Source organism: Marmota flaviventris, chromosome 11, assembly GCF_047511675.1.
Source record: "Marmota flaviventris isolate mMarFla1 chromosome 11, mMarFla1.hap1, whole genome shotgun sequence".
NCBI classification, from domain to species: Eukaryota; Metazoa; Chordata; class Mammalia; order Rodentia; family Sciuridae; genus Marmota; species Marmota flaviventris.
Window position 1 is genome coordinate 37279112 of NC_092508.1, and position 15531 is coordinate 37294642.

Consider the following 15531-nt stretch of genomic DNA (forward strand, 5'->3'; position numbering starts at 1 on the left):
ATGCATTGCACAGAAGTAATAAAAAATAAAATTTTTCTATAATTCTAGTTTAACAACAACCAAAAAAAAAAAAAAAAAACTAGGACACATGTACACAGGAAAGACTATGTGAACAAACAGGCAAGAAAAGATAGCTACCTGCAAGCCAAGAAAAGAAGCATCAGAAAAAACAACCTACCAACAACACCTTGATCTGGCACTTCAGCCTTCAGAATCATGAGAAAATAAATTCCTGTTGTTTAAGCCAACCAGGCTGCAGTTCTTTGTTATAGCAGCTTGAGTGAACTAATACAGATCCCATCTTCAGGATCCTGATTTTGTAAGCACAGATGAAGCCCTGGATCAGGGCTTTTTAAATATTCCCTGGATACTTCAGGATTAAAAGTCACTGCTTTAGATATCCTCAGGTCTGCTTTCACCGATTTTCTGCTTGATAATAACTTAAGAGAACACCTACTTCCACATGGTAACATCTCTCTACTAAAGTTATTAAATGAATGTAGCCAAGAAATTGAATATAAAAAGTTTTTAATTTTGTGAGGACTTTACTCCACTCCAATTAAGAACTCCTACAGGAGATGTTGCCACTGAAGATTTATGTGTTTTTTCTTATGGTGCTGATACATTTGTTTCATGTACTTCCCAATTCACAAATACATGAATAGTATTATCCCTATCATTTGCATTCACAAATAACACAGATGTTCTTATTTCTATTTCATTATCTTTTTACTCTTAATACTACCAAATTTGGATCTCTACTTAAGACTGATGTAAACTGTACATAATTATTTCAAAATATGTATTTTAACAAATTCAGTGTTAATTTAAAACAGAGCAGCTCTACACTTTCTTTCCCCATAAGAGTGGCCTAGTGGCTTAAGAATCACAAGCCTCGGATCTAACTAGCCCTGCCACTAAATGGCTATGTGACCTTCAAGAAGTTGTATGATCTCTCCAAGCTTCTAGGTATTCCCCTTAAAAGGGCCAAATATGTGTTCCCTTGGCTCTTTCCCCATTATTTGTTGGTGGGAGATGGAAATAAGTGGAGACTTGGGTCCAAATAAGTGCAAGCAGTTGGATACCTCTTGCATAGCTTAGATATTGAAAGACAAATGAATGTCTATTTTGTCAAAAACACTCTGAGAACACTATGTTAGAGCAGAAAAGATGTACCATATTCTAGCCATTGTATGAGAAGAATTTGAAGAAATAAAATGTGTAAGATAAAAGATCACTTAAAAGATTAGGGGTTCAGGCTTGGATTATCAAATGGCAATGGAAGTGGACTTGGGAGGTAGGTAAAGGTACACTTTCGAAGTACAATCAATACAAACTCATGGTATGCTGAATGTAAGAGGAAGTGTCAAAGATGGCTCCCAAAGTTCTAAAAAGATAAAGGCATTGTTTACTCCTGAAGACTACAAAAGAAGTATCAATCTAGAGGAAGTTCAAGAAATCTAAACATGTAAAACTTGAGATATCTGTGAGACATAAATGTGGTAACTGCTGAAATGAAAGTTTGAGTCTGTATTCCAAACAAGTCATTGCCACAGTTTGGGGGTAACTTCTGTATTCATATCCAGTCTTTGGATCTTGCTAGACCAATCCCAAATACAAAGCACAAAGGCAGTGCAGTCACCAAGCATTATCTAAAATATTTAAGAAAAGTATGGGGCCCCATGCTAGTTATTCCTCTACATAGGAAAGATCATAATTCTTTTGATTTTTTTTTCCGTGTTGGTACTGGGATGTATTCTAGGAGCTTTCTATCACTGAGCTATACTTCCATTCCTTTTAGTTTGAGACAGGGTCTCGCTAAGTTGTGAGGCTGGTCTCAAACTGGTGATCCTCCTGTCTTAGCCTCATAAATCTCTGGGATATAGGTGTGCACTGCTATGTTTGGCTTTGATCTTCCCCTTAGTTTTATTTTATAGTCTTTTCTCTTTGAGACTAATTGACTAGGTTCTTTAATCCTTTTGTAAAACATCTGATTAATTTCTCTTTAAATCTTTCTTATAACTGTGTGATGTTTATGTTTGTTTTAAAATTATATGCTTCTCACAATAGCTTCAAAAAATAAAACTCTTAGGAACACATTTAAGCAAAAAGGTGAAAGATCTGTACAATGAAAACTATAAAATGTTGATGAAAGAAATTGAAGAAGATACAAATAAATAGAAAGATATCCATGTTCCTGGACTGGAAGAATTAATGTTGTTAAAAATGATCTTGTTATTCAAAGTAATCTACAAATTCACTGCAATACCTAGCAAAATTCTAATAACATTTTTTCACAGAAATAGAAAAAAATCCTAAAATTCACACAGAATCCTAAGGGACCAAAATAGCCAAGACAATCTTGAAAAAGAACAAAGTTGGAGGTCTCCCATTACCTGATTTCAAAAAATTCAATTGGTTGAGATGCATGAGAGTTGAGTGTGTTGAACCAAAATGCTCTAACATTAAGATGGTGTGGTAATGGCACAATGAAGGATACATAAACCAATAGGACAAAATAAAGAGCCCAGATATAAATCCGTGAATTCACATTAGACAAATCTTTGACAGGGGTGACAAGAACACACAAATGAGAAAGGATAGTCTCTTCAATAATTTATGTTGAGAAAATTGGATATCTACATACAGAAGAATTAAATTGAACCTTTATCTTCACCAAATACTAAAAACAACCCAAATGGATTAATGACTTAAATGTAAGACCTAAATCTATAAAATTACTGGAATAAAACATAGGGGGAAAGGTCTATAACACTTGTCTGGACAATAATATTTTTCATGTGACCCCAAAAGTACAGGAACAAAAGCAAAAATTTTTAAAAAATAGGATTGTATCAAACTAAAACTCTGCAAAGTAATAGAAATAATCAATAAAGAGAAAACACATCGAATGGGAGAAAATATTCACAAACCATACATCTGATAACAGTTAAAATCCAAAATACATTAAAGGACTCAGACAACTCTATAGCAGGAAAACAAATAATCTGATTTTAAAATACACAAAAGACTTGAATGAACATTTTCCAAAAGAGGACATATAAATGGCCAACAGATACATGAAAAAGTGTTCAACATCACTAATTATCAAAAAAATGCAAATTAAACCCAATGAGAGACTACCCCAAGCCTGTTAGAATAACTACTTTCAAAAAGACAAAAGATAAGTATGTTAATCAGCTTTAAATTTCTTGCAACAAAATACCTGAGATAATCCATTTCAAAGGAGAAAAGGTTTATTTTGTCGTACAGTTTTGGAGGTTTCAGGTCATGATTGCTTGGCTCAGTTGCTTTGGGACAGTGGAAGTATGAGGTAGACAAGTTCTATTCCCCCCATGGTAGCCAGGAAGCAAAGAAAAAAGAAGAGGAGATGCCAGGGTCCTAATATCCCTCTTAAGGGCTTGCTTCCAATAACCTAACTTTCTTCCACTGGATGCCACCTCCTAAAGGCTCCACCATCTCCCAGTAGCACCTCAGGCTGAGACCTATACCTTCAACACATGGGACATTCAAGATCCAAGCTATAGCAATAAGGATTGATGGAAATGTGAAGAAACCTGTTCACTGTTGGTAGGAATTTCCATTATGGAAAACAGTGTGGAATTCTCTCAAAAAATTAAAAATAGAAGGACCATATGAACAAGCAATTCTACTTCTGGGTATATATCCCAAAAAAATGAAATCATTATATCAAACATACATATCTACAATTCCATGTTAACTGCAACATTTTCACAATACCCAAAATATGGAGCCAATGTAAGTACCCATCAATGGATGAATGGAAGAAGACCCCCCCAACACATGCACATACACAAAGAGAATGGAATACTACTCCGACTAGGAAAAAAAAGGAAATCCTGTCATTTGCAACCATACAGATATATCTACAGAACATATCCTTATGTCAGGTGAAATAAGCCAGGCACAGAAAGAAAAATGCTGCAGGATTTCACTGGCATGTGGAATCTGAAAAATCTAACTTGTAGAAGCACAGAGTAGAATGGTGGTTGCCAGAGATATGTTTGTCAAAGGGTGAAAATTCAGTTGGACAGGATAAATAAGTTAAAGAGATCTATTGTTCAGCCTGTAGTTAATAACATATTATATACTTGAAAACTGCTAACAGAGTACTTCATGTTCTCACAACAAAAAATTCTAAGTATACAAGGTAAAGGATACATTAATGAGCTTGAATTAATCATACCATAACGTATACAGATATAAAAACATGCTGTGTACCATAAATATATACATTTTTTTGCCAACTATACCTTAATAAAAAAGTTGCCTCCAGAGAACAGATTTTGAACTTGTGATTCTCTTATCTAAAAGCACATCATTCAAATAGTATCAATCATAATAGTGTTTTTGAATATGAGGGGGAAAAAAGAAGCCTCCTGGTGTGGTAGCTACAGTTACGGGAAAGGTGTGTGGTTGTGGTTGTGGTGCATTTGCAAAGTCAAAGCACAAACAGTGATCAGTTATTTCCTTCTCAGTACTAATGGACACTACCACTGCAGCCACACATTTGTAAACTTCCACAAACTGAGTGTAGATTTGGTCATTCACTAGATATTTTATGATGTTAGATATTATTTCCTGCTCACACAACTTTAAAAATTAGTTGAAGAAAGAACTTCTTTGGAAGACAACTTCCTGCCCATTTACAGCCAAGAAGGGAGTCTAACCCCCTCCCCCCCCAAAAAAAATTATTTACTGGCAAACCATTTTTTTTGAGATAAGACAAGGAACCATAAATATACTCCTTTTAATGTACTCATTGTTTAACTAGAGCTGCTAATATTGAATGACAATCACCATAAACTCTAATTGGTTGAGATACATTAGAGTTGAGTGTGTTGAACCAAAATGCTCTAATATTTGCCTTATGGATTTCTGGAAGCATCTCATACCATGTATTACTATAGCTATAATCATTTTTAATCTAGATTACTCTTCCAGGAAATTTATTTTAGGCTCAGAAATTTAAATACTATACCCCCCAAAATACATAGTAAAGCATAAAGGAAGACTTTACAAAATAATCATATAATAGAGTGTCTCACTCAGGACAATATATAAAAGAAGAGCAAACTCCAAACTGTATTACATCAAGAAACTTCCTACCAACCTCAATAAACATCTTTTTTAAAAATATTTTTTAAGTTGTAGTTGGACACAATACATTTATTTTTATGTGGTGCTGAGAATTGAACCCAGCGCCTTGCACATGCTAGTCAAGCCCTCTACCACATAGTCACAACTCCAGCCCCCCCTCAATAAATATCTTATTTTATCTCAAGTCTTGCAGCTGCCTAGCTCCATGAACTTCCATTAGCTCTCAATTACCCCTGATGATAATGGACTAGAACAAATAGCCAATTCACCAATTACTCTCATTTTGCCTAAATATCACAAATTTTCCTCAACCGCCTTTCTGAATACGTGCAATGAATCTATTAGTCTTTTTCTTTTCTTTACTATCAGCTATGGAGGGAATTAATACATAGAAATGATACAAAGATCAGAGGAAAGCAGAGAGAAAACGAGGAGTAAAAGAGGGTAACAAATAATTCTCCAACTGGATAATTAGATACTCAAGAATTAAGAATCACCCAGAAAATGGTGTCCACCCCATTCACTGAAATTTTAGTTCTCTTTCCATATTCTTAAGTCTAAGTCAAACCTTTTTAAAAGGCTCCAGTAACTACCCCACTCATATGTTTTTTGTTTCTAGGGGCAGATACTTTAAAATATTTTCGTCATTAAGTTCTCACTTTTTATAGATTGATCCTAAACCTCACTACTATGGCTTGAATATGAGGTGTGCCCCAAAAGTTCCTGTGTTAGTCTATGAATATTCAGAGGTGAAATATTCATAGGTGAAATGATCAGATGTGAGAATGGTAACCTAATGAGTTTGAGTGGACAAAGTAGGTGATAACTATAGGGAGGTGTGTCATGGTTGGAGAAGGTGGGTCATGGGGGACATATTCTAGAAGGGTTCACCTTCCCTGTAATCTCATCCCCCTCTCTCTGCTCCCTGGCTATCTTGAGATGAGCAGCTTTCCTCTACCACCACATTTCCAACATGATGTTCTGCCTCACTTGGAGCCCAGAGCAATGGAGTTGGCCAACCATGGGCTGAAATTCAGGAACCATGAGCCAAAATGAACTTTTCCTCCTCTAAGCTGTTCTTTTCAGGTATTTTGGTCATAACAACAAAAAACTAACACAGAAATTGGTACCAGGAATGCTGGTCTTGCTGTGACTGCCCTGACCAAGTGGTTCAGAAGCTTTAGGAACTGACTGGGAGGGGTTTGTAAAAGTTCAGACATACAGGATAGAATGTTGGAAGCAAAATTTCATGGGTGTTTCTAGTGGGAGTTCAGAAGACCAGCATGCCAATGGTATGTATACAAATAAAGAATGTGCTAATGAGGTTTCAAATGAAAATGAGAATTCTGCTGGGAAATTGAACTAGAGGTTATTCATGTTACATTCTGGCACAAAGAACTTAAATTCAACCTTACACAAAGTCCCCATGTCCTGAAACTTTGTGTAAGGTTGAATTTAAAATAGCATTCAGGCAGTGGTAGGAATTTTGCTAGCAGCTTATAGCCAGGTTTACTGTAAGAATCAGGAGCAGAAAGCAGAGCTGAAGGATTTTAAACTTGGAATTTGGCCAGAAAAGTACATCTAAAATTGAGGCAAAAGAAGATATGGTTGTTGAAGAGACAACCACCACTAAAGAGAAGCTGAGTACTTTGCACAGAGACAATAGGAAAGATAGTTTAAGGGCATCTCAAGAATTTGCAAGGTCACACTCATTAGAGGCTTAGGGTGTAGAATGGAAAACTTCTTTAAGAATTCATGGGGTGGGGGAGATTCTGCTCACATAGCAGAGGCTCTGAAGTTGTTTCACTATGCTCAGCCACCCAGGTACTCAAAAATTGCTGCAACCATGGTCCCAGGTGGGCCAGCTACTACACAAGCTGGCAACAAACCTTAGCATTGTACATATGGAATTCATTTTGCAGGAATGCAAGATGTGAGAGTTAGAGGATCATGAAGGCTTCTAACAAGATTTCAAAGGAATGCCTGGGAAGCCAAGCAAAGTGTAACAGGGTCAGAATCTCTGTGGGTTGCCCTGATAAGGCAATGTATGAAGTTATGGTGGTGAATTCAAAGCTGGAATAGAGGTGTCAGAATGTGGACTGTCTGCTGAGGAAAGTTGCAGAAAGAGACAGACTAAGAGACCATGAGCGCTATAAACAACAAGACCAAAGGGGTGGGACTGCCTGAGTTCTTTGGAGAGCCTATCTCACTGCCATATATCCTAGATTCCAGATGTGGAACTACAGAACTTGTTTGCCCAATCAGGTTTAGTTCTTGTTTTGGTCCCATCCCTTTTTTCCATTCCTATATTCCTCCCTTTTGGATTAGGAATGTTTACTCTATGCCATTATATATTGGATGTATGTAACTTACTTTTGATTTTTACAGGGGCTCACAGCCAAGAATTTGTCTTGAGCCTCAGAGGAGACTTTAGAGTTGGATTTTGGGGCACTGCTAGAACTGCTAAGACTATAAGGTTCTTAAAGATGGACTAAATGCATTCTGCATTGTGAGATGGACATGAACTTTGGGGGACCAGGAGCAAAATACTATAATCTGATATGAGGTATCTTCCCAAAGCTCCTGTGTTAATGTAGAAATCTTTAAATGTGAAATGGTTGGATTAAGAGAGTTGTAACCTAATCATTTTGAATGGACTAACTTAATAGTAACTGTAGGCAGATGGGGAGTGGCGGGAGGAGGTAGGCCTTTGTTGGCATGCCCTAAAAGGGTTCACCTTCCCTACAGCCACTTCACCTCTCTCTTTCTCTGCTTCCTGATCACCATGCGCTGAGCAGGTGATCTAACACTACCCTTGACCTTATCTTGGGCCCAGAGCAATGAAGTTGGCTGAACCAACATGGACTGAACCTTTGAAATCAGGAAACTTTTGCTCCTCTAATTTGTTTTTAGTCATAGTGATGACTAACATACTCACCAAAGGAAGAGAAGGAAAAAACAAAACCATAAGACCTGAGTGAATTAGGATATCTCCCTATTTGATATCTTCCTTCCCTTAAAATGCTCACAGTGAAATACTCAAAATGTTCTTCTGTTTCTTCACCATCCTGAACCCCATCTCCCAAACCTCACTTTAATATTAACTTGAAGCAACAGCCCGATCACCTTTGAAACTTCACTACACAAGAATAATGTCTTGCTCATAGCAGGATGCTAAGGATTAGCGTTTGAAATGAACTAACTTGAAACACTTTTCTACACACAGGCAAGAAAATTTAGTTATCAAGAAAGCATAGGTTCTTAGAAATGGGGAATAACTGTGTGCCATGATTACAATGTGTCTGCCAAAATTCCAAGTGTTGGAAACTTAGTCCCCAGACATATGTTAGTGGTATTAGGAGGTGGGGCCTCCAAGAGGCAATTAGAATTACATAAGGTCATGAAGGTGGGACCTCACATTCTGGCATTAGTGGCTTTATAAGACAATAAAGAGGCCCAAATTCTGCCCCGTGTGATACACTCTACCATGTTATAATGAAGCAAAAAGTTACTCACTGGATGCTGGTACCACATTCTTGTACTTCCCAGCTTCCAGAACCATGAGATAAAGAAACTTCTATTGTTGGGGGGGGTTGTTTTATTGTTGTTGTTGTTGTTTTGTTTTGTTTTGTTTTGTTTTATGGTACCAGAGAATAAACTCAGAGGCACTTAATCACTGAGCCACATCCCCATCCATATTTTGTATTTTATTTAGAGATAGGGTCTCACTGAGTTGTTTAGCACTTTGCCATTGCTGAGGCTGGCTTTGAACTCGTGATCCTCCTATCTCAGCCTCCTGAGATAGGAGGATTATAGGTGTGCATCACCATGCCTGGCTAAGAAACTTCTATTCTTTATAAATTATCTAGTCCCAGGTATTTTGTTATAGCAACAGGAAAAAAACTAAAGATATTATCCACTGTTGCATAAAAGACAGATTCTAGCTTGCAATTCATAAACCATCACAAGCTGAAAAAAAAAATTCCCAAGCTTCTAAGTATAACCTCATTCCAGAAAAGCAAAGCACTGAAACTGGCCATACTTTGTGAGATGGCAGCCCTACAGAATGGTTATCAGAGGGCCCTGCAACCAAAATGAATAACAATGGCCCAAGACAAAAAGTGTGAGTAGGATAACAGAAGCCTAAAAGAGAAAAAGTGGTGATTCTTTGGGTCCTTAAGTCACCTCATGTCTTACTCAGTTCCTATTCAAAATAATTTATTTTGAAATAGCCCACTTCTGATCTATGCATGTTGTTTGATACTCTATCCTTAAGAATACATGAGTAAAGTACATAAAATGATCATAACCCTCCAGTTTCAACAACTTCCTCTCTAACATATTTAGCCTTTCCATTTCCTCTTTCAGATTCAACCAATCTGTGTAGTAATGAAAACATTCAAAGAATATTTTTTCATAATACTTTATACTTCACATTGAATTTAATTCTGGGAATACAGAAATGAAGATTACTTGGTTACTTGGTTGGTGGAAGGCAAGAGGTCTTTCCAAATGCTCCTCACCAAATCACGCACACTCAATAAGGCCCTCTCTGAACAGGAGGACAGAAACCCTACCAGGACTATTTGTGAAAAAGTATTGGTAGCTTCTGCCATGAACAGGAAAAGAATGAGTGAGATGTGGATGGAGAAATGAGTAACTCAACTGAGGGCCATTCAGTGCAGACCGCCTATTATGTTGTTGCTGCATATAGCAACAGCTGAGCCTCCTAATAATTCTCCAGGTCAATGACTTTATCCTTTAAAAAATAAAAAATCCTGAAATATCACCACAGTACAATATTATACAAATTAGAGCAACTACTCCAGAATGCTGCTTGAGGTGGTGAAGCAATGGGGAAGAGTGTAAGTTTGACTTCCACCAGATCTAAGCATGTCTGTAGGGACAAAGGGAGCCCAGGCTTAGCGCCTGCAAAAAGACACCAAAGGTTCTGTCTTTCCTTCTGAGATATCTCCCAGCCCCTTTACCTGTCATAGTGGCTTTATTTTCATTTCAGCCAGAATTAACCCATGTGAAATTTAAGAGAGTAAACTCAGAAAATGTGACTTGGCCAAACCCCTCATTTACCTTTCCTGCCATCTTCCAGCTGAGCCCTCTCTTCTGAGCCTGCTCTCCACAGCAAGGGCTCATTCAGAACACTGGTGCAGAATGCAACATGAATGTTGTAAAAAGTAGCTTTCTGATCCTTCAATAGACTATAGGGAAAAAAGGAGATAATCAAAGGTACAATAAACCAAATAAACTATTCCCAGACAGCAAGAACTTTGATGGCTGCTGGTCTCTTTCTCCTTTATGTGGAAATTTTCATGAGTTAAAAATGTGATTAATAAAACTACAAACATCCCTTTCCCCCCAAGATGTGTCTGGTAGGAGCAAGAGGGCTCCCCAAAAAACCAATAAACTGCTGTATTATAATTCCACCTCACCATTTGTCCTTTGTAGCTCAATAAGCCTAGCCACTGGCAGCTATAAAGTGAAAATTAGATTAATATCTGTGAACATATATCATTTTTCCTAAACTTACAAAGAAATGAAATGTATCAAAGTATAAAACATAGTAGGAAAATGAGGTCTCGTTACACAATAAACTTTTAAGAAAAACAAGTCTGTTATTTCATTGTTTTTGACCCCTTAATTCTCACATAAAGTCATCAAATGTAAAAGAACCCAAACATCTTTCTCTCAAGATGTTTCACCAAAAAGCTTGACTGCCAAACATCTGAGGTTGAGTTCAATCAGCATTTGCATGTATTCTATTGTGTGAAGAACAGATCTGTTTAAATAGTGTTTCTAATGACCAAAATTGTGTGATTTCTTACAGCAATATAGTAACTGAAAACTCTCCTTGGCTGTTTTCAAAAGCATCTATTTAAAGTGGGAGGCTGGGATATGTGGTAAGTCTTCTCTGCTAAAAACGCCACTATCTTCTCTTACTAAAGTATGATCTATTTTAAAGATCCCAAATGACACATATTCCACTTCAGACTACTTCAATTATTTGTAGGTTGTCCATATTTTTTACAGCGCTTTAGTATTTATTTTGAAAGTTATATGACTAATTGTAATTTGCACAAATTACTGCACACTCTTCCATTCAGAATTACCCCATGAAAACGAGTTCCTCTTCCCTCCCACTAAACACTAGTGAGATATCTGTGTACTACAGGAGAAACAAATGGCAGGAGAACAAACTTAGGCAATGTTTAATACAATAAATGGGTTGTTCTTAAGCATATTAGGCTTTCTTTTCTCTTTTCCTTTCCATGATACTATAACCTCAAGAGCAAAGATTAGATGATCCAAGCCAAAGAAAGAGAAACAAAAATAGAAGAGGCACAAGAAGAAAGACTTCTGTGTCACTTCATTTGATTCACTTCACATCCCCTCTACCTAACCTCCTGAAGCTCCTAAAAGCTGAAAAGAGAAGGGTAAGGAGTTTTTGCTGAGGATTCCAATGAGTCACTGTGAGTCACAGAACTGGGCCAGACCACCCCTGCTGGGTCTACTAATAACAGAGCTGCAGTCACTGCCAAGTGAAGACGGGAGCTGTTACAGCTTGGATCTGGAATGTCCTCCGAAGTCTCATGTGTTAAAGGCTTGGTCTCTGATGCAGCAATGTCCAGAGGTAGAATATTTAAGAAATGATTGGATCATGAGGGTTCTCACCTCATCAGTGAACTAATCCATTTGATGGGTTAATAATCAGAATGGATCACTAAGGGCTGGTGGAAACTGTAAGCAGGTGAGGCATGGCTGGAGCAAGTGAGACATTGAGCATACCCTTGGGAACTCTATATCTTATCCCTGTCCCCCCATATAAAGCCCACACACACACTCTTTCTGCTGGATGAACTGAGCAGACTTCCTCTGCTGTGCCATTCTACCATGATGTTCTTTCTCACCTCAGGTCCAAAAGCAATGGACCCTGCCAATCATAAACAGAAACCTCTGGAACTGTGATTTCCTCCTCTAGGTTGTGTATGGCAGATATTTTGGTCACAGCAATGAAAAGCTGAATCACAGAGCTTTTCTTGCCACCAAACACAGTGAAAGAGTAGAAGTTTCTTCCTCTGCTGTTAAGGAACATGGTACCTTGTCACCTAGGAGGTGGCACTTCCTTCTGGAGTGTTTATAAGACTGCTAATGTATGTGTATAGGACAAAAACTAAGATGTGGAGTGAATCCCAGAGGGCGGCCAAGTTGGAGTAGGAATCTATGCTGTCTGTGAAGTTGGATTACAGCAACTACCCGGGGGTTCCAACCACAGTAACAGGACATCTGACTGGAAATTAGAGCTGCCTGATTGGACTGGTTGTCTCCAAATCACTCCAAAAGGGAAGATTGCCTATATCAAACTCAAAAATAAAGTTTCAGGAGAGCTCTTTGCCCAGGTACAGTAGAGCAATATCCTGGTATTGCTGTGGAAACAGTGACAGATTCTAGCTGCTACTTTGTAATTCGGATCCAGGAATGGTACTAGGTGAAGTGCGTTCATTGGCACTGGATTCACAGATCTGGGAGATGCCTTTGATGTTAATGTCTCCTTACAAGATTACTTCAAGTAGATAAAGCAGGAATCTTGAGATTTCTAAAGAATCTCAGGAAACAGACACTCGTCCCAAGTTGGCTTTAGGTTTCAAGGATGGACAGACCACCAAATTGAGTATCAGGGACATTACAATCAAGAAAGGAGGTGGTTTTAAGCCCAGGACTGCAGGAGCTGGGGGTCTAAGCTTACTTTCTCCTCCTCCTGGAGGCAAAGTCACTATTCCGCCACCATCTTCCTCAGTTGCCATCAGTAATCATGTCACCCCACCACCCATTCCAAAATCCAACCATGAAGGTATAATTCAGATGTTCTCATGGATTTGGATTCTCCTGCACCTGTCACAACACCAGCACCAGCTTCAGTTTCGGCAAGCAATGGATTGTAGGGAGATTTTACTACTGAATCTAGCTCTGTTCCAAACCAGGCACCACAGCCACCCAACTGGGTCCAGTTTTGAATAGCATTGACAAGACAGCAAGGACAGACTTGAAGAATAAAAACGACATTGAGAGCACTAACCTGTGAGGGAGTTTAGAAACCCCTTCCCTCCCCCAAACCAAAATTAATGTACAATCTTTTTCATAGCTTTTCCATTATATTCAAGCAGATTTATGTCACTCTCCTATATCGTTACTTGCTATACAGCCAAGAGAGTATCTGTTATTTCCTGGTGATTAGCAATTCAGGAGAACAGTAGATCTTACCATACTTGTGGCTTTCTATGCGGGGTTCAAAAGACCAGTATCTTTTTGAGGAGAAATGACCTCTAATCTGTAATTTTTTTCTCCATCTTTTAAATTCTTGAACTTATTTCAGAATCATCTCATGATCCTCGTGTCCCTCTTTGTGAAACCCTATTTAACAATTTCAGGGAAGACAAAGCCTTGAAACTTTCTTTTCCACTAACCCGAGACTCTAAAAATGGAAAGGCCAACCTCAGTGTTTACAAATTCAGAATTTTAATAAGGGTAAGTTTGGAGAAAGATGGATGTCCTGGGTCTCTTCTGTATAGCCTCCTTCAGGGTTGTCTTATTCAATGAACATCCAGCGCTAGGTGCACCTCCATCACCCTCTGTGTGTTTACACCTCTTTTCCTGTGAAAAGTTGTATTGGTGGCACCACTGCTGTTGTGTTTATTGAATAGTGCAATATCTTTGAACAGTGGATGTTTCTGGAATGAAGGAAGTTCAAGGGGCTGTGCTTTCCAAGCCCTATTCTGTAGAAGTGTTTAATTTCTTGAAGCTCCATCTCATTGCTACATTTGAAACACAGCGTTAATTTGTTCACCCCTTTATTTGACCTAATTTGAAAAGTAGTGTTTTAAACCTGATCCATAGAACAAAGAGGTTAAAAGCACTTAACTCTCATTCAGTATCCCCATTGTCTTGCTGCCTGGGTATATGACCCCTTTCCACGAACATTTCTTTTTTAATCTATCCATCTAGCTCTTCAATAGAAAGCTGATATTACATATATTTTATGAAGGAAGTTGGAGAATCACAGCTTTACTTATGAAAGGTTTTGTTTAGATTTTGACACCTGCCAGCTAGGGTATCTTAAAAGCAAGTTGCTCTCCCATCACTTTCCTTTTCCTCTGCCCTGCCATTCCTTTTACAATGCTATGAAGACAGTTCGCCTCCTCAGATGAACGGGCACTACCTATTTTGTTTGTTAATGGGCAATTTTGAGAATTAAATGGGAGGATATAATTTCTTCCCTTAGCACCTATTTGGATATGTACATTCTGGCTGAAGGGAAATCCTTATGTTTAGTTTCAAAATATATTGTTTCTCCTGGATTTCATTCTTAACTTTTTCTAACTTTGAGTCCATGTTTCTCATTGCCTCCCCTTCCAGGCAGCTCTATTCTTACAGAGCCATGGCAGGACATTTTAAAATTCCAACAAAAAACACTAAAAAGAAAATCTGTAGAATCACTAGTTTTCATCTTGTTTCTATTTATGGCAAGTGATAGTGGGCTTTTATTTAATGATTAGAAAGGGAAACTCCAAATGAATATATTTAAATTAAAGAGACAATTTATTAAAGTATCAAATAAATTATAATATGAGTTTGAAAGCTTATAACAAAAAATGTAAGGGTGAATGGCTATGAAAGGCCAACATAGGGGGAAAATTACACAAAGAGATGAAGAATAACATGGAAAGGTTCTAAGAGAACAGACTAAGATAGGGAAACCAAAAAATCTCTTAGTTTGCTTAGGAGAAATAAAATGGCAATACAAAATCCACAAACAGGTTCATTCCAGGCCTAACACATTCCATCATTCTCTGTCCATATTGCCACCTATTTCTGAGTTTCCACTGTAGGATCTCACCTCTCCCACAGGGATGGTTTGGGAGCTCTAGAGCATTGCTGCCCTGTTACTGGAGCTACTCATATATTCTTTACAGGTTTTTTTTTTTTTTAAAATAAGCCTCCTGAAGTTTGACAAGTTATTTGCTGACATGCCATGAATAGTAAGTACACATATGGATGAGAGGGAAAATAGGACCATACAAGGCAAATTGAAAGCCATAACTGTTAAAATAGTTTGAATAGAAGGAAAGATGGACCTTCATTCAGAATACATTTGGAGTTGTTAGCTACAGTCCCTGAAACAAAATACCTGAGATAATTAACTTATTAAGAGTAAAGACATATTTTGTGCTTATAGTTTTGGAAGGTCCACTCCAAGATTAGGTGGACCCATTGTTTTGGACTTTCTGGTAGGGATGCTGAATGACAATGGCAGAGAACACGAGGCAGACCAACCTCTCATATCATCCGCCAGAAAGCAAAAGGGAAAAGGAAGGAACC

General features: G+C 37.9%; 1 protein-coding gene and 1 pseudogene across 1 annotated transcript in view; one reads left to right on the top strand and one right to left on the bottom strand.

Moving 5' to 3' along the window:
• Plcl1 (phospholipase C like 1 (inactive)) overlaps positions 1–15531 on the bottom strand; it is a 339038-nt gene that overhangs the window by 211552 nt on the left and 111955 nt on the right. The gene's annotated exons all lie outside the window — the stretch shown is intronic.
• LOC114083714 (adaptin ear-binding coat-associated protein 1 pseudogene) lies at positions 11618–13169 on the top strand (annotated as a pseudogene).